The sequence below is a fragment of the Papio anubis genome, chromosome 4 (genome assembly GCF_008728515.1).
Source record: "Papio anubis isolate 15944 chromosome 4, Panubis1.0, whole genome shotgun sequence".
Lineage (NCBI taxonomy): Eukaryota > Metazoa > Chordata > Mammalia > Primates > Cercopithecidae > Papio > Papio anubis.
The window spans coordinates 109,554,417-109,575,429 of NC_044979.1; positions in this window are offsets into that span (position 1 = coordinate 109,554,417).

Sequence of the window (21,013 nt, forward strand, 5' to 3'; positions counted from 1 at the left end):
GAGGCAGGAGAATGGCTTGAACCCAGGAGGCGGAGGTTGCAGTGAGCCCAGACTGTGGCACTGCACTCCAGCCTGGGTGACAGAGCAAGGCTCTGTCTCAAAAAAAAAAAAAAAAAAAAAGGTTTGGAAAACCTATAGCCTGAAAATTACAAAAATTTGCAGAAAGAAATTACAGAAGACTTACATAAATAGAAAACATACTGGTTTGGAAGACTTAATATAGTATTGCTAAGACAGCAATACTCCCTTAAATGATCTACATATTTTATGGAATTCTTATCAAAACTCTGCTGATTTTTTCATGAGAATTGACAACCTGATTCTAAAATTCATATGGAAATTCAGGGGATCCAGAACAGTCAAAACAATCTTAGAAAATAACAAAGTTGGAGCAGTCACACCTCATGATTTCAAAACTTATTACAAAGCTAGAGTAATCACGACTGTGTGGTACTGACATAAGAATAGACAAATAGATCAGTGAAATAGACTTGAAAGTCTAGAAACAAACCCTTACATTTATGGTTAATTGATTTTTGACAAGGGTGCCAAAATAATTCAAAAGGGGAAGAAAGTCTTTTTAACAAAATGGCACTGGGACAACTGAATATCCACATGCAAATAAAATTGAACTTCTTCCTCAAACTATATGTGAAAATTATAAACCAAAAATAAAATTCTAAGCCCCGCAATCAACTGATGGACCCCCTCTCAACCAAGGGCATTCCAATGTAAACTTGAACATCTAGTTAAGGCCACGATGGGAAGGGGGGGTCCAAGATGCCTCATTGTACCTCCCTCCCTTTGGAATTCAGAACAGCTGACCAACATTAACATTAAAACAGATCTTAAGACTGACAAGGGGCCGGGCGTGGTGGCTCAAGCCTGTAATCCCAGCATTTTGGGAGGCCGAGGCAGGTGGATTGCCTAAGGTTGGGAGTTCGAAACCAGCCTGACCAAGATGGAGAAACCCTGTCTCTACTAAAAATACAAAAAAAAAAAACCTAGCTAGGCATGGTGGTGCACGCTGGGAGGTGGAGGTCCTACTGGCACATTCCTGTAATCCTAGCTACTGAGGAGGCTGAGGCAGGAGAATCCCTTGAACCTGGGAGGTGGAGGTTGCAGTGAGTCAAGATCATGCCATTGCACTCCAGCCTGGGCAACAAGAGTGAAACTCCATCTCAAAAACAAAACAAACAAACAAAAAAAACCACCTGACAAAACAGACTCTTTTGGGCCAGGTGTAATGGCTCATGCCTGTAATCCCATCACTTTGGGAGGCTGAAGTGGGCAGATCACTTGATATCAGGAATTCAAGACCAGTCTGGCCAACATGATGAAATCTCATCTCTACTGAAAATATAAAAATTAGACAGGCGTGGTGGCTTACAACTGTAATCCCAGCACTTTGGGAGGCCAAGGTGGGTGGACCACTTGAGGTCAGGAGTTTCAGACCAACCTGGCCAACATGATGAAATCCTGTCTCTACTAAAAATTCAAAAATTAGCCGGGCATGGTGGCAGATGCCTGTAATCCCAGCTACTCGGGAGGCTGCAGCAGGAGAATTGCTTGAACCAAGAGGCAGAGGTTGCAGTGAGTGGAGATCGTACCACTGCACTCCAGCCTGGGCGACAGAGCAAGACTCTGTCTCATAAACAGAGACAAAAACAAAATTAAAAACTTTTGTACTTCAAGAGATACCATGAAGAAAGCATAAAGACAACTCATGGAATGGAAGAGAATATTTTCAAGCTTATATCTGATAAAGGACTTATATCTAGCATATATTAAAAAACTCTTCCAACTCAATAATAAAAAGACTAATAATTCGATTTTAAAATGGGCAAAGAATCTGAATAAATATTTCTCCAAAGAATATAGGCAAATGGCTAATAAGAGAATGAAAATATCCTCAACATCATTAGTCATTAGTGAAATTGCAAATTAAAACCACAGTGAGCTCCTACTTCACACCTAGTAGGATGGCTATAATCAGGACAGATGGCTCTTGATTATAGCCATCCTATAATCAAGGCTCATGCCTGTAATCCCAGCACTTTGGGAGGCCAAGGCAAAAGGATTGCTAGAGCCCAGGAGTTTGAGACCAATCTGGGCAACATAATGAGATCTCATCTCTACAAAAAATTTTAAAATTAGCCAGGTGTGGGGGCATCCTCCTTTAGTCCCAGCTACTCAGGAAGCTGAGGCAAGAGGATCATTTGAACCTGGGAGGTTAAGGCTGTAGTGAGCCATGCATACGCCACTGCACTCCATCCTAGGCGACAGAGCAATACCCTGTCTCAAAAAAAAAAAAAAAAAAAAAAAGATGATAATAAGTGTTGGTAAGGTTGTGGAGAAATTGGAACCCTCATATGCTGCTGGTGGGATGGTAGTTTGACAGCTCCTGAAAAAGTTAAACATAGAGTTGTCATATGATCCGGCATTCCACTCCCTGGTGTATATCTAAGAAAAATGAAAACACTGTGTCCACATAAAAGCTTGTATGCAAATGTTCATAGCAGCATAATTCATAACAGCCAAAAAATTGAAACATCCAAATGTTCATCAGCTGATAAATAGGTAAACAAAATGTGATCTATCCATCCACTGGATTATTATTCAGCTATAAAAAATAATGAGGTACGTGTTGCAACATACATGAACTTGGAAAACATTATGGTAAGTGAAAGAAGCCAGTCACAAAAGACCACATATTGTGTGATTCTACTTATATGAAATGCCCAGAATAGACAAATCTATCAGTACAGAAAGCAAATTAAGAGTTCAGCACACAGTCAAAAGGTAAATAAAAAGGAAAGTGGATTAGCGGTTGCCTAAGATTGAGAGTTTGGGAGAAATAGGGAGTGACTGCTAATGGATATAAGGTTTCCTTTTTCAGTGATGAAAAAGCTCTAAAATTGTGGTGATAGTTGCATGACTCTTTCAATAGATTAAAAACCACTGAATTGTACAATTTTAACGGAGGAATTACATGTTATATTAATTATATCTCAATAAAGCTGTTATATTTAAAGATTGCATCCTGAATTATTCCATTTATATAACATTGTCTATGTAGAGATGGAGAAAAAAGATAAGTGGTTTCTCCAGGTGAGGGGTGGGGAGTGAAGGAGTGGGTGTGAATATAAAGAAGTAGCAGGAGAGAGGTCTTTTGCAGTGACAGAACAGTTCTGTATCTTAATTGTGGTGGTGGTTACACAAATTTCTACATGGGATAAAATTGCATTGAAGAATATACATACACACAAAATGCATGAAGGATTTTTTTACTGGTGAGATAAAACCTGTAGTCTAAAACGGTAATATGCCAATGCAAATTTCCTAGCTTTGATATTGCACTATACCCATGGAAGATGTCACTATGTGGGGAAAGGACTCTGTACTAATTTTGTAATTTTCTCTGAGCTTATAATTATTTCCAATAGAAAGTTTGAGATAAAATAAAATTAGAGTAGTCCAAAACTGACAAGCTCTCTTCCCTGAAATGGTGATTTCTCCATTTGGTGGAGTTTAAAATAGAAACTGGGTGATTCTATATCTGAGATGCTTTTAAAAAAAAATGTGGTTAGAGGCCTGGCAAGTGGAAAAGCTTTTTTAGGGCAAAATCCAGGAGCCACTGCTATTCAAGCTGACCCCCTCCTGAACTTCCTAGGCCTGAGAATGTCACCTGGATGTAGAACGCCCTGCAGTGCCTGGAAGGACCAGGCTGCCTTCAGGGTTGCAGGTGACCCAAAGCTCTTTAGCTTCCTAGGCTGACGTGATAAGCTCCTTTTAGCCATTTTCTGGGCAAGCCCATCTCTGGCCTCGCTTTGATGCCAAGCCCTTCCCTAGCACATACACAATGGGGCTGGGCTCAATGGGTGCAGAAAAGGCTCTTTCTGGACACATCTTTGATAAGAAACCGAGTGACTTCCATCTCCATGAGCCACTTGAGGATAGAGACTGAGTCTCACTTTAAAATTTCCCATGTCTAATACCTTGTCTAATACAAGGGAAATGGCTGAGTGAGGACCTCTCAAAGATCTCTCTAAATCCCAATAGGTCTCAACTCCAACTGCACATTACAGCTTCAAAAAAAATTCAGTAGCGTCAGTTCCACACCACCCTAGTCAAATTCATTTTTTTGTTTTTATTTTTCTTGCTTCTTATTTTATAGCATCTTCAATGCCATTCTTATATCAGGTTCAATGAAAAGTTTCTGAGAGACATTTCTCTTCATTTTTCATTTTATTTTATTTTTAGCTGACAATAACAACCATATATATGTATGGTGTATGCTGTGATGTTTCAATTATGTGTATGTTGTGGAGTAATCGATTCAGGCTTATTAGCATATCCATCACCTCAGATACTCATCTTTTCTTTGTGATGAGAACATTTCAAATCCATGCTTTTGGCTATTTTGAAATATACAATACACTGTCTATAGTCACCATGCTGTAGATAATTAGGTCAGGGTTAGGATTAAGGTTGTAGAATAGATTACCAGAACCTAGTCTTCCTGTCTAACTGAAATGTTGTATCCTTTGACCAACATCCCCCGTTTTCCCATCCACATTCCCCACTACTCCCACTGGCCCAGCCTCTGGCAACTACTATTCTACTTTCTTCTTCTGAGTTCAACTTTTTTAGATTCCACCTGCAAATGAGATCATTTGGTATTTGTCTCTCTGTGCCTCTCTTATTTCTCTTGGGTCCTTTAAGGCCCATTCGTGCTGTTACAGAAGACAGAATTTCCTGCTGTTTAAAGGCTGAATAGTATCCCATTGTGTATATTTGCCCCTTTAAAAAATCCATTCACCCGTTGATGGGCACTGTGGTTATTGCCGTATCTTAGTTATTGTGAGTAACACAGCAATGGACATGGGAGTGCGGGCATCTCATTGGCACACTGATTTCAGTTCCTTTGGAAATAAACCCAGAAGTGGGATTGCTGCATCATATCGTAATTCTATTTTTAGTTTTTTGAGGAACCTCCATGGTTTTTGAAATGGCTGTACTAATTTACATTCCCACTAACAGTGTACGAGGGTTCCCCTTTCTCCACATCCTCACCAATGAGGGATATTTCTTAAGATGACCCTCAGTAAGTCTGGTAGTTATCATTCATAAGGATTCAGTTAAATATGATGTCAATACATTTTCAGCTTTGGGCTCATCTAAGCTGCCACAAATTAATTTCATCTATTTTAATACATGCACATAGTAAACAGAAGCCAAAAATACCAAACGATACACAGTGAAAAGGGAGTCTCCTTCCCACCTCGCCTCTCTGAGGCGACCGTACCGGCCTCTTCTGTTTCCTCCCGGACGTCATCTCTGCATCCACACACCCCGTGTACTTACACAGAAATGCATTTTAGAACACAGAACCCTGTGTGTGCTTTGATGTGTTAGTTGGTGGTTCGGGGAGTGGGGGAGTAAATTTTGGAAATACAGTACTCTATCCATCTCACAGTGCCTATTAGCATATTAAAAGCGCCGAGTGTTTCTCAAACTTATTTGAATACAGAATCTTTTACGGGGAAAGTTTCTTGAAGACTTTTCATGTTTTCTGTAATGGCATTTCCTGATACATCTAGGTGAATGCTCATGTGGCAGGATCATTTGATAAACTAGCCAATGTGTCTTCACCCTGGTCATTCCTGGTCCCTGTGACCTTTCCCATACTGGGCATCCACTACAGCACTCCGGGCTCCCGGCCCCAGGGAAAGAGGGGCACAGAAACGCAAAAATGTCCATTCTGAATTTCTGGTTTTCAAAGTACATCTTTGAGACAACAAAAGGAGACAAAGGTTTTTTTGTTTTGTTCTGTTTTTTGAGATGGAAGCTTACTCTGTCACCCAGGCGGGAGTGCAGTGGCACGATCTTGGCTCACTGCAAATTTCGCCTCCCGGGTTCAAGTGATTCTCCTACCTCAGCCTCCAGAGTAGCTGGGATTACAGACGCCCACCACCACGCCCAGCTAACATTGTCTGTGTATGTGTGTTTTTAGTAGAGATGGGGTTTCACCATGTTGGCCAAGCTGGTCTTGAACTCCTGACCTCAAAAGATCCGCCTGCCTTGGCCTCCCAAAGTGCCGGGACTACAGGCATGAGCCACAGCATCCAGCAGAGACAAAGGTTTTGAGTGTCAAATGTCAAAGCCCCAAGGAACTCAGGGCAGGCAGTTTATGACAGAATTAATAGATTTGGATGAATGCAAGATAATACTTTTTTCCTGCTCTAGATTAAGAATCTCTGAATTGAGTGAAGGGAGAAAAAAAAAGCCAGAAAAGAAGCCACAGATTAGGCACTGGTGGGTGTCTCTGAGAAGGAGAATGCAAGATAGAATCCCCAAATAAATCTGAAGATCTAAAAACAAAAGCACCTGTGTTCTATTCCTCTTGGTAACTCCAAGGAGAAATCAAACCTCATTAATAAGCTCCAAGTCTGAGATAGCATGAAGTGTGTGTGCTAGAACTGGGTTCTGCAAGGGACAGAAACTCCATAATAAGGGATTTATACACTTATAAGTTTATTTTTATTTATAGTAAAAGGCCAGGCACAGTGGCTCATGCCTGTAATACCAACACTTTGGGAAGCCAAGATAGGAGGATTGCTTAAGGCCAGAAGTTTGAGAATGGTCAACGTAGCAAGACTCTGTCTCTACAAAATAAAAATAAAATTAGTCAGGCATGGTGGCTCACACTGTAGTCACTGTTACTTGGGAGGCCAAGAAGGCGGGAGGATGGCTTAAGCCCAAAAGTTCAAAGCTGCCGTGAGCCATGATCACACCATTGCACTCCAGCCTGGGCAGCAGGGCAAGATCTTGTCTCTTAAAAAAAAAAAAAAAAAAAAAAAAAAAAAGTCCAGGCGCAGTGGCTCACGCCTGCAATCCCAGCACTTTGGGAGGCCAAAGCAGACAGATCACTTGAGGTCAGGAGTTCAAGACCAGCCTGGTCAACATGCTGAAACCCAACCTCTTACTAAAAATACAAAAATTAGCCAGGCATGGTGGCAGGTGTCTGTAGTCCCAGCTACTCGGGAGGCTGAGGCAGGAGAATCACTTGAACCTGGGAGGTGGAGGTTGCAGTGAGCCAAGATCGTGCCACTGCACTCCAGCCTGAGCAACAGACCGAGACTCCATCTCAAAAAAAAAAAAAAAAAAGATGAGGTCATTAAGGTGGGCCCTAATTCAATATGATGGATGTCCTTATAGGATGAGGAAAAGAGGCCCAGAGGGAAAAGATGCCATGGGATGTGAGAGGCAGGGGTTGGAGTGATGTGTCTATAAGGCAAAGAATGCCCAGGGTTGCTGGCAAACACCAGAAGCCAGAAGAGGCAACAAAGGACTCACCCCTCAGGTTTCAGAGAGAGCACGGCCCTGCTTTTGGACTTTTAGCCTCCATGTGAGACAATCAATTTCTGTGGTTTTAAGTCACTCGATCTGCACTGCTCGGGTACAGCAGCCCTAGGAGGCTAACACACCTGGCCACACCTGGCTGCAAGAGAGGCCAGGAAATATAGGTATTATTTGGGGCAGCTGTGTGAGATTCTATTATCATGGAAGAGGAGGAGAACAGAAAGTGGGGAATAAGTGGAGCATCTGCCACAGGTGTTGAGGCCAGCAGGCTTAAGAACATCTCACTAAGTCCCCAAGAACTCAACAACTTACCCAGAAAGCAGTAGAATGACCTCTGCAAGTGGCCAAGGCAGTGCAGACATGGCACTAAGAATCAGTGAATCTGGCTAGGCCTGTGGTCAGGACAAAGTGGACAATAGGGAGCTGTTAAGGTTCTTGAGTTGGACATGACATGAGGAAATTTCTGTCTTATCCATTGAAGACTACCTTGCCCATGACGCTATTACGACACTCAGCACAGGGTATAAGAGTCAGCAGACCCAAATCATGAAGGACTTGAATGGCAGGCTTAAGAGTCATCGGGGGGTGGGAATGTCTGCCATGAGATGTCCCTCATTTACTATCCGAGAGGACCTTGGGTCAAGGTCATGCCAAGAGGCAAGGCCAGCAGCAGACCTTTCTCTCTTCCTTCAGTACATGTGTTATATTGATGAGGCAAAGATGGCCTCCGTGTATGGGTTCCTAGGTTGTTTATTTCTTCACCATGGGCTGAGACCTGTTAGCTCAAAAGCCTGCCAGTGCCACATTCAAATTTCTACACATCCAATTATTTTTTCAAATGGTCCAAAGAAGCATATTTTTAGCCACTTAGAGGCTGCCTGCTTTGCAAACCCTGCAAAACCTCACACAAAGTTGCTAGCAATAGATACAACATAGCTTTGTAGTTATAAGACCCCAAGCAGCTGCTTCCCTTTGGAGACTCCCTGCCATGCTGCTGAGGGACATCACCTAAAACCGAGAAGACCCCTCTCTGGTCACCCTCTCCCCCAGGAGATGCCTTAACCCCTCCCATTCTGAAAGATGGCTCCCCCACCTTAAAGCTCTGGATGGTCTCATGCTATGAGGAACTTCCCCTCTTATGCATCCCTATCCAAGCACTGCCCAATAATGCTTCTGTGTGCCTGCCTCTAGTGTTCCTGTTTTTTCTTGATCAGCCTCCAAACGCCTGAAACCCTGATAGCTTGTAAGTCTCATGCCTATTTACTCCTTCCTAGGGACAAGAGACTAGGATAAACCACTTCCAACCTAGCCCCGTTCTTTCTGGAGGAATCCTTGAAGCAGAAACTGAAGGTGAAGAAAACATACAGAGAGGAGGGGACAGGATGGACACCAAGCTGGGGCCTCAGGAGGCGGCCCCAGGACCTCAGCCCTGAGCACTGCAAAGAAGCAGGTTTCCGGATATGGTCAGGGCGCCATCAAGAATGGATACCCTTTTAGGGCCATGTTTTGTTATAATCTGTTCACTTCGTTCAGTACAAAAGTTCACTTTCAGAGCAGAGGCTGGGGTGGAGAGTTTGGAATTTAAGTTCTAACACATCCTAGAGCCAGTCTCCTTGAGGGCAGGAACCTTATTCTCTTATTCATTATTGCACCCCAGGCCTTGGAAAAGGACCTGGCTCACAGTTGGTTCTTACTCATTCTGAGAAGGGAAGGGGGAATGACTTCCTTCCGGGGACCCTCCTCAAGCTGGACTGAGCCAGGTCCTATGGCCACCTGAGGAAGAGCACCGCAAGGTTTGGGGCCATCTGCAGCAAGACAAGGTGGCATTCAGGCTCCCTGCAGCTCAGCTCCAGCCAATTCTCCTCCTTCCCGCCATGCACACTGCAACTAGTGGAGTAGTTTTCCAGGGTGGCACTTCTCTCTCCCACCCTCCCCCGTTAGGAAAAGCCCTTCCTCTCTTGAACTCCCATAGCTGCCTGAACCCCACTCAGCGAAAGCCAGGGACAGGATTTCTCCTGAAGTCTTCTCTTCTCTGCCAACGACAGTTCTCTTCCACTCTCCCCCACCCAAGGGCCGCTTATCCTACAGTAGACGGCGGTGCCTGCATCGAAAAGGAATTCAGGGCCGGGCGCGGTGGCTCAAGCCTGTAATCCCAGCACTTTGGGAGGCCGAGACGGGCGGATCACGAGGTCAGGAGATCGAGACCATCCTGGTTAATACGGTGAAACCCCGTCTCTACTAAAAATACAAAAAACTAGCCGGGCGAGGTGGCGGGCGCCTGTAGTCCCAGCTACTTGGGAGGCTGAGGCAGGAGAATGGCGTGAACCCGGGAGGCGGAGCTTGCAGTGAGCTGAGATCTGGCCACTGCACTCCAGCCTGGGCGACAGAGCGAGACTCCGTCTCAAAAAAAATAAAAAAAATAAAAAAAGAAAAAAAAAGAAAAGGAATTCAGGAGGAGGAGGAGCAGGTGGGGGGAGGGGAGAGGTGCATTTTGGAGGAACTTGATAGGAGGTGCCTTCGGACACCCTGGAGGCGACGAAGCTGCGTCTCTCAGACTGCCACTCTTACTCCTCTCCCTGTACCAGAATCCCAACCCCCGGCCTCAGACTCCGGGGATCCGCTGAGTTCTCGGCCAAAGCTGTGAAGCCTGCCCAGCTACCGTGACGTCACGAGAACCCCGCTATCTCATTGGTGGCTATTTCCTCTACCGCTGTGGTCCCTGGAGACGCCGGAGGAGGTTTCCGTGACAACTGCAAGCTGGCTGCAACAAAGCCGCCCACGTGGGCCTCCCCGGCCTGCTGGAGGAGAAGGGATCCCCCAGGGCAGAGGCGGCTACACCCGGAGTGCCCGAAAACCGGAAGCGCGGATCCTGCCCTCTCTGGACTAGCTGCTCAGCACCAGCGCGGAAGGCAGACTAGACGGGGCGAGCGCCCAGCCTTCATCCTGACTTCAAGGCCACTGGCTGGCTCTGGTTTTCTCAACACGGCCTCCTAGTCCCCTTCCCGCTTGGGCATCGGTTTTTCTTATATAGGCCCAGGAGCCGCCAGTGATGTTCTGTAAGCAGGTTCCGCTTCAGAATCACAGGTACTTAAGCAGGAACCTGGATGCTAGACCTGCCCTTGCCGCTGGCCTCAGTTTCTTTACCTGTAAAACAGGGATTTTGGAACTGTGAAATTAAATCAAACTTAAAAGAATTACAACTTAAAGCTTCTGGAACTTTACATGATCCCGAGCCTTGAGAGGAATGTGGCTATGCAGCCTGAGTCACATGGCATGCAGATGCAATCTCTGCCTTTTTTCCACTGTAAATAATTAAGAAGACCAAGTAGCAACCGCGATAAGACCCCTTTAGATCATTGTCCCTCCTCACAGTCATCATCTTCCTTGGAATATAGCAATCTGAAACCAACCACATCGCTGTGGGTAGGCACTTTGCGTGCACACTTGTAATCCTCCTGGAATGTCCCTATCTCTGCCTATATAATTGAAACCTTAACTTCACTTTGGAAATGCTGACATCATTTGTTTGGAGTCAGCGCTTTCCTGGATGGCCATCCTCAATCTTTGTGCTCAGATAAACTCTATGCTTATTTACATTTTCTGAACTTCATTGTTTAAGGTTGACAGAGATTGAATGCAGGGGGCAGGGGGACAGTGCAGTGGAGGGACATTAGAACCCCTAGAGTCTCGTGATTCCCAGAGGGGTCTCTCAGCTGCCAGGTGTCTTTCAGGGGTTCAAGATGAAGTGACGTGCCGCAGGTCCCACAGTGAGGAAGTGGCTGAGTCAGAACATAGGTAATTTCCAGAGCTTCTAATTAGCAATTCACAAGGAGATCCTTCAGAGCCTCTGCTTCCCCTTTTGTAGAATGAGGATTGTAAACCCTTCTTCAGTGGGATGCCCCTAGAATTGTGTGAAACGACTACAAAAAGTGCCAAACACATGGCTGTTAATAAATGGCCATTATAATGTCTTTAATTTTTAATAAAGAAAATGGGTTCTTATTAATTTTGTATTCTGTGTTGGGTCCTCGTGCTTATTCTTCTGTTAACTAGTTCCTCTTTAAGCTGGTCTGGTTTCCCGGTCTTCCTCTCTCCACCTCACCTCCCACTTCTGGAATTCCTAGGGATTCAACTTGCTTCTCTCTCACCCTGGTCACTTCACTATTCCCTCCACTAGATCTTGGGAGGTCTGTACCTTAATCTGCTAGTCTCCTTCCTGTTCCAGGCATCAGTTTTTTTATATGTAGATTTATCCTAAGCCAGGCGCAGTGGCACACACCTGTAATGCCAGCACTTCGAAAGGCCGAGGTGGGCGGATCATGAGGTCAGGAGTTCGAGACTAGCCTGGCCAACATGGTGAAACCCTGTCTCTACTAAAAATACAAAAATTAGCCAGGAGTAGTGCTGCGTGCCTGTAATCCCCACTACTTGGGAGGCTGAGGCAGGAGAATTGCTTGAACCCGGGAAGTGGAGATTGCAGTGAGCCAAGATTATGCCACTGCACACCAGCCTGGGCAACAGAGCAAGACTCCATCTTGGGGAAAAAACACAAAAACATAAACAAAAATTAGCCAGGCATCGTGCACCCCTGTAATCCCAGTTACCCTGGAGGCTGAGGCGGGCGAATTGCTTGAACCTGGGAGGCAAAGGTTGCAGTGAGCTGAGATCATGCCACTGCACTCCAGCCTGGGTGACAGTGTAAGACTCCGTCTCGAAAATCAATCAATCAATCAATCAAAAATAAATAAATAATAAACTTGGAAAAAAGTTAAATTTACCCTAATCTGCTGTAAAATGGGATCCTGTTTCTTACATTCCTTCTGTCCTCATTATTCCCAAAGACAAGGTTACAGAACTTTGCCATAATTAAGGGTTTTGCAGTTTTTGTTATGGAAACAATTGGATGCAAGGAGAATAACAAAGTAGAGGTAATTATAGAGCTTAAGGAAATAACACCAAGTCATCTGCCAGATGCTTAGATGTTGGCATCCCTCTGGGCACTGGCCTAAGCTGGCTTCTCACCTCAAGTACCCTCTGTGCAGATAGCTCCCACCTCTCTGTTGGCAGCTCAGACCTCTCCTGACCTATGGACTCATGTCCTTCTTCCATTCAAGAATATTGATCTCTCCACTTCTCTAAGTAGCTCTCAAGAGCAATAAATCAGTGAGAGACAAGCCCCCCATTTCTGACCTAACAACCTAACAACCTGGAGGTGGGTGGACCTGGCAGGAGCCAACCAGATTGCAGGGATGCTGACAATCTCAGTGATGACAGCCCTTGACAGCTACGGATAACCCAGCATCACTAATCTCAGCTGGTGGCAGGAAGCTATCTCTAGGGTGCATGGAGGTCTGGCAGTTCTTATCTCATCATCAATAAGCCTAGACCAGGGAGACTGGCCTTTAGCCAGGCCTCAAAAGCCACTGAAAGAGCTGAATGATGACAAAGTGAAGTAACAAGGCTTGTGCTGCCGGGGCTGATGGTTAACAACCTCAGTTTCCTCATCTGTAAACAAGTGAGAAAAATACTACCTGCCTCATGGGTAGTTATGGGGAATGAATGAGTGAATGCATATGAAGCACTACTAAGTGGTATGTAAATCTTAGCTATTGCTATAGTTCGGAGAGGTGAGAAAATGGGGTAGCTTTTTTAGTGGATAAAATAGAAAAATTTTCCACACATATCTCTTCCTGTGCCAACGTGGTCTCTTCATATAAACGTATTCATAAGTTAACCTTTGCTTTTAGTTTCTATCTTACTGAAAGAATTGCAATATTTACACACTGTCACAGTATAAACAAACTTCTGTTTCATAAATTATGTAGTTTTCTTTTTCTGTTTTTTTTTGTTTTTGTTTTTGTTGTTGTTTGTTTGTTTTTTCAGATAGAGTCTCATTCTGTCACCCAGGCTGGAGGGTAGTGGCGCAATCACGACTCACTACAACTTCAACCTCCCAGGCTCAAGCAATCCTCCTCCTGCCTCAGCCTCTGGAGTAGTTAGGACAATGCCACCATGCCACTACGCCTGGCTAATATTTTATTTTTATTTTTTATAGAGACAGACTCTCATTATGTTGCTGAGGCTGATCTCGATCCCCTGGGCTCAAGCAACCCTCCTGCTTCAGTCTCCCAAAGTGCTGGGATTACAGGAGAGAGCCACTGTGCCCAGCCAATGATGTAGCTTTCATGTACTTACATGCTTCATAGTCTATCAGGCTTCTGACAATTGCATTTTTCTCCTTTGGAACATCAGCAAGACATTGGATTTATACTAGGACTAGTCATGTTGGGGGAGGTACCTCTTAACATGTTGAGGACATGGAGTTTTGGTTGGAAGGGACTTCAGTTTCCTCTGTACCCACCAAATGCTCTGCTGATGCCTATGGCTTGTCCTTCTGGTTGGGCTTATTCAAAGAAAAAAATAAGACACTTAGGAGGCAGAAACTTTGAGGCCAGGAACAGTTGAGTGTGGCGTGGTCAGTCGGTCTGTCTGAAGTCACTTGGTTAACTATGTTGAATAGAAAAATACAGTAAAAGAGCCCACCTGCTGTTCTCCGGGGATCCTGAGACGTATGCCAGCTCCATGCTGTTATAGTATCAGAGACCAGAGGGGTGTGGGTGGAAACTTCACAAACAGTCTGGCTTCTTCTAAACCCCTTCAGATGTTAATCCTTTATATATCAAACTTGGAGCACAAGTGCGGCAACTCAACCTGCTGACAGGATTAAACAAGAATACCTGAGGCCAGGCACAGTGGCTCATGGCTGTAATCCCAGCACTTTGGGAGGCCAAAGTGGGTGGATCACGTGAGGTCAGGAGTTCGAGACCAGCCTCACCAACATGGTGAAACCTCGTCTGTACTAAAAATACAAAAATTAGCCGGATGTGGTGGCACACACCTATAGTCCCAGCTACTTGGGAGGCTCAGCCAGGACAATCGCTTGAACCCAGGAGGTGGAGGTTGCAGTGCACCGAGATCATCCCATTGCACTCCAGCCTGGGCAACAGAGAGAGACCCTACCTCAAAAAAAAAAAAAAAAAAAAAAAAAAAGTATCTGCCCTAACCCGCCACTCCCATTTATTTTGCTCTCTTGAAGGAAAAAGGTCCAGGAACTGTTGACAATTTTTATCCAAAGTAACTGATACAAGGACAAAAATACTTTATCAAAACAAGAGAGACTATAGACTATTTATTAATCCCCTGGAAAACTGGGCATCTTTTGAAATGATGTAATGTATCTGAAACCCAAATTCTGAAATTAAGTTCCTTGGACACACCAAAAACAGGGCAATAACATTTATTGGTGTCTTTTGTGTGTCAGTTAATGCAAATGCTTTGCATATGTTGAATAATTTTAAGCCCTCAAAACAAAACTGTCTTCACTTTCACGGGTCTAGAAAAGGAAGCTCTAAAATTGAGATCATACCTACAAAGTACCATGACTAACAGAGTCCACGTTCTTAGGGGAGGCAATTCGTCTGTTTATCAATAACTGGGCTGTCTTACAGTGAATAAAATAGCTATATATATATATATATATATATATATTTATATATATATATTTTTTTTTTTTGAGAAAGGGTCTTGCTCTGTCACCTAGACTGGAGTGTGGTGGTGCCATATTGGCTCACTGCAACTTCCGCCTCCTGGATTCAAGCGATTCTCCTGCCTCACCCTCCTGAGTAGTTGGGATTACAGGCGTGCACCACCATGCCCGGCTAACTTTTGTATTTTTAGTAGAGACTGGGTTTCACCATGTTGGTCAGGCTGGTCTCGAACTCCTGACCTCAACTGATCTGCCTTCCTTAGCCTCCCAAAGTGCTGGTGTTACAGGCATGTAAAGATACAAGTTTTATAGACAAGTTAGAAAAAATATATAAGGGAAGGCACAGTGGCTTACGCCCAGCACTTTGGGAGGCCAAGGTGGGCGGATCACCAGGTCAAGAGTTCAAGATCAGCCTGGCCAATATGGTGAAACCCCACCACTATTAGAAATACAAAAATTAGCTGAGCATGATGGCACGTGCCTGTAATCTCAGCTACTTGGGAAGCTGAGGTAGGAGAATCGCTTGAACCCAGGAGGCAGAGGTTGCAGTGAGCCAAGATCATGCCACTGCACTCCAGCCTGGGTGACTGAGCAAGACTCTGCCTTGAAAAAAAAATTTAAAAAGGAAAACAAAAGAAAAAACATGTAAGCAAAAAGCAAAATAATCAGACATAATCCACCACCCAGAGTTACCACAGAAAACGGTATTATATTTGAAAACACCAATATATTTACCTGTTTTTGTCATCTGAGCTGTTACAGTGAGCCTTTTTCTAGATCAATAAATGTAGGTCTGTGTCATCTACAGTTGGCTGGATAGTGTTTTGGTACTTGTATGTCTCATACATTATTCATCTGGCTCCCCTATCAGACATTTAGGTTGTCTCTAATTTTTATTTATTGTAAACAATGCTTCCATGCATATCTTTGTACATCTTTGGGAGCTTTTATTTTGTTTCCTTAGGAAAAGTTCTTAAAAGTAGATTTGCAATGTCAAAGGGAATGCATATTTTTTTTTTTGTAAATTTTAAATCTATCTATCTATCTATCTATCTATCTATACATATACACACATATATAAAATACACAGAAACATTAAAATGGTAGTTATGGAGGGTGGGGGCCCTGCAGGATAGAAGGAAATGGGAAGATGCAGGTCAAAGGGAACAAAGTTGCAGTCTTGTAGGATAAGTAAGGCTATAGATTTGATGTACAGCATGAGAACTATAGCCAATAATATTGCATATCCGTGATTTTCCAGAGAGTAGGTTTGAAGTGCTCTTATCACAAAAAAGAAAGGTAACTATATGAGATGATGGGTATGTTCATTTGCTTGACTATAGCAATCAATTCATTATGTCTATATATCAAGATAAGTCAGTATATCAAAACATCATGTCATACACCTCAAATACATACAGTAAAAATTAAAGTATATCACATATACTGAAAGTGCACAAATTATAGTTTGATGAAAAATCATAAAAATGTACCTGTATAAATATGAGACACTCTAGTCCTTCAATGTAAACAAGGAAAAAAATACCTATATATATGACCCAGATTAAGATATAGAGAAACATCAATACTCTGAACCTCTCTCGTGCTTCCTCCCTATTATTTTTTTTTTGAGACAGAGTCTCACTCTGTCACCCAGGCTTGAGTGCAGTGGCGCAATCTCAGCTGGGACTACAGGCATGCACCACCATGCCCGGCTAATTTTTGTATTTTTAGTAGAGACACGGTTTTGCCATGTTGGCCAGGCTGGTCTCAAACTCCTGACCTCAGGTGATCTGCCTTGGCAGCCCAAAGTGCTGGGATTACAGGTGTGAGCCACCACGCCCGGCCCCCTCCTTGTCTTCACTGCACCTCCTTCCCAGATGTAAGCACTTGTCCAACATTTAATATACTAGATTGATTTCTTTTAGCTTTATATAAATGTAATCATACAGTATGTACTTATTTGTGTCTGATTTCTTTTACTCAATATTATCTTTATGAACTTACTCATGTTATCGAGTATAGTGGTAGCCTATTCATTTTAATTGCTGTATTTCTGGAGGGTAAGCTCTAATATTAAATTAAATTAATTTAATTTAATTTTTTTAAATTTTATTTTTGGAGACAGGGTCTCTGTCACCCAGGCTAGAGTGCAGTGGCATGATTATGGCTCACCACAGCCTCAACCTCCCGGGCTTAGGTGATCCTCCCACTTAGCCTCTCAGGTAGCTGGGACTACAGGCATGTGCCACCACGACTGGATAATTTTTGTATTTTTTATAGAGATGGGGTTTCACCATGTTGCCCAGACTGGTCTCAAACTCCTGGGCTCAAGCGATCCACCCACCTTTACCTCCCAAAGTGCTGGTATTACAGGTGTGAGCCACCATGCCCAGCTAATATTTAATTTTTCAAAAGTGAATACTCATGTGTAACCATCACTCCTTAAGCCTCCCTTGTGCCCTCCACTGGTCATTACTTCCTTCAAAGGTGACCAGTCTTCCAATTTCTATCACCCTTGATTTGTTTTACCTACTTTTGAACTTCAGCTAAATGGATCATATAATATGTATTATTTGATGACTGGCTTATTCCATTCATCATTATGTCTGATTCATCCATGTTGTTGGGTTTAGCAGGATTTCATTCTTTATTGTTGTGTGAATATACAACAATTTATTCATCTATTCTGCTGTTGATGAATATTTGGATTTTATCTAATTTTAGGTTATTATGGATAATGCTACTATGAATATCTTGATTTTGAGAATTGTCATTCAGTATTATTAAAATTTTCATATCTCTTGGAAAGTTTTATAGTTTTCATCATATCAGTTCTACGCATTTATGTATTTCTACTCTTATATTTTTAAAGATGAGGGCTTGCTCTGTTGTCCAGGCTGGTGTGCAGTAATATGATTGTAGCTCACTGAAGCCTCAATCTCTGAGGCTCAAGTGATCCTCCCCCCTTAGCCTCCCAAGTAGCTGGGACCATAGACTTGAACCACCACACCAGGCTATTTTTCTTTTTCTAATTTTTTGTAGAGAGGCAGTTCTCGATATATTGCCAGACTAATCTTGAACTCCTAGCTTCAATTGATCCTCCTGCCTCAGCCTCCCAAAGCACTGGAATTATAAGCATTGAGCCACTCACCCAGCTTTGCATTTATTTTTAAGTTTGTTCCTAGGTAGTTTATGTCTTTGTCTGGTTGTTTATGTTGATTATGTTTGGTTGGTTTTTGGTTTTTTTTTTTTTGATAGCTTGTATTTTTTTATTGCATTTGTGAATAGGATCTTCTTCCAGGGAGGTCTTTATATAACATATTGTAAAAGAAACTAATGAGTATTGTTTAGAAATTCAGGGTCTTAAGGAAATTTTACTTACCTCTTTTATTTGTAAATAATTATCAAAAAGGTCTGGGACGGTGGTTCACACCTGTAATCCCAGCACTTTGGGAGGCTGAGGCGAGAGGATTGCCTGAACTCATGAGTTGGAGACCAGCCTGGCCAACATAGTGAAACCCCATCTCTAATAAAACTACAAAAATTACCTGGGTGTGGTGGCGCGCACCTGTAGTCCCAGCTACTCAGGAGGCGGACGCAGGAGAAATGCCTGAACCTGGGAAGCAGAGGTCGCAGTGAGCTGAGATAGCGCCACTGCACTCCAGCCTGAGCAAAACCTTGTCTTAAAATAATAATCATAATAATAAGTCAAAAATGATCATAGTTCATTTGTTTTACCTACTTTTGAACTTCAGATAAATATAATATGTATTATTTGATGACTGGCTTTGTGATGTGTCCTGTTGACTTTTCATTTCATAGTGGTACAAAGGTAACAGAATTTTGGAGAAATTCCATATTACATGGTGGTGTTGAAAGCTTTCCCACTTCAGCAGCTGCTGCAGGAAGTCTCTATTCGGCTGCCAGAAAAGAACACCTAAAAGCTGTCACTCAACAGGGGATTATGCACCAGGTACTAAATCTTTAGCACTTAAGTGCTAAAGAGAGGGTAGTAAACCCAACAGATGAGCACAAAAAGCATGCATAGAGCTTTCAGCCTATAGAGAGGTAATCGTAGTTAACCCAGCACGGGCAAGAGCTTTCCAGGCCCGGGAACCTCATGAGGAAGGCCCTGAAGAGGGAAGGCGATTCATTCTTTGGAGAAGGAGGAGCGCTCCCTGCCGGTGGGATGCGGTGCTGCAGTGAGGACTGGGTGTGCTTAGATGTCCGGAGTTCCACGCGGGGGTAGCACACGCGGGCCTTGGAGGGCGCTGAGACGCGGTGTTCCCACTCTGCCTTAGAGCAGTTGGAAGCACCATTCCGACTCCTGTAGACAAAGCCCTTGAGATTCGTGATCAGGTGGTGATTCATGATCCATGGTCATGGACAGTACTGCTCCCACCTGTAAGAGACCCAGGAAGGGGTCAATGGGTGCGAAGGGGCTGGAGGCTGCAAGTTGGGGTCTCAGGCAGCCCTGGATGAGCGGTGGGGTAGGACTGAAACCTCAGACTGGACTTTGTGGCTGGGGACTGAGTTCGAGCCCTAGCTCTGCCTCTTTCTAATGGTGTGGATTAGGGCCAGTCACCTAACTCATGCTCTCTGGGTCGAGTATTGAGCTGGACGTCTGGCACTTTAGCTTTCTACCCAGTAAAGTAGAAAACGTTACTGGTGAAATGACCATTTAAAGCTAAACATAGGAAAATACATTTGAACATCATAATTTCAGAATCGCTGGTTTTTTTGTGTTTTTTTTGTTTTTTTTTGTTTTTTTTTTTTTTTTTAAACAGAGTCTCACTCTGTCATCCAGGCTGGAGTGCAGTAGCACAATCTTGGCTCACTGCAACCTCCACCTCCCAGGTTCAAGCGATTCTCCTGCCTTAACCTCCTGAGTATCTGGGATTACCGGCGCACACTACCACGCCTGGCTAATTTTTGTATTTGGAACATCAGCAAGACATTGGATTTATAATAGAGATGGGGTTTCTCTATGTTGGCCAGGCTGGTCTCGAACTCCTGACCTCAGGTGATCCACCCACCTTGGCCTCCCAAATTGCTGGGAATACAGGCATGAGGCATCGCACCTGGCCAAGATTCCCTTCATCTTAATTTTTAGCAATCTTTAATAAGCAGTGACTTGGAGTCCTTCAGCTTTTACTTTCTCCCTCTGCTGAGCATTTAAAGATCTATAAACATACACAGGAGAAGCTTCTTCTTACAGGGATCCTTTTGTAACCTGGGGAATCCTTTTGTTATAAGGATAATTTCACCCTCTAATTTGGTGCAGTAAGAATATAAATGGTAAGCATGATTACATTTAATCATGTAAAATACTGCCCAGTGTGGGGGAGGGGATGCTTACTCACACAGAAGTCCTTTCATTCACACTCTGCTGTGTCGTGTGTTTCTGTGACCGGTGTCCAGGTGTCCCGTCATTCCAAGCACTCTCCTCCCAGAAAGCCATTGTGTGGCCCAAAAGAGAGCATCTGAAAATGATTTTTAGACAAAGGCTAGACAGGTTGAGGATTGTAACTAGGTCAGTGACTTCCTGGGGTCCCTCATCGAGACATGCTGGAGATAGAGGGCTCTAACTGTGGGGGCCCATTGAGAAGGGAGAGGACTTGCCCAAAATGAAGACATTACTGAGGCAGCTGGGGGTCAAATGACCTTTGAGATTTCATTATTCTGGCCTGCCCATAGTTCAAACTTTGGCACTAGTTTTCACGGAAAATGCTGTCTGCCTCAGCCATAAGACTTCTTTCACTGTCTGTGCCCAGCTGAGCCAAACCTAGCTCCTGAACACAGGTGGGCCACGCCACCCCGTGGCTCAGAGATAGGGTGTCCATGTCTCCCAATCTCCCAATTTGCCTGTGACACTCCCATTTATGCCTGTTGAATTTTTTTTTTGTTTTTTTGTTTTGAGACAGAGTTTCGCTCTGTCGCCCAGGCTGGAGTGCAGTGGCACGATCTCGGCTTACTGCAAGCTCCACCTCCCGGGTTCACGCCATTCTGCTGCCTCAGCCTCAAGAGTAGTTGGGACTACAGAAGCCCGCCACCATGCCTGGGTAATTTTTTTTGTATTTTTTTTTTTTTAGTAGAGAC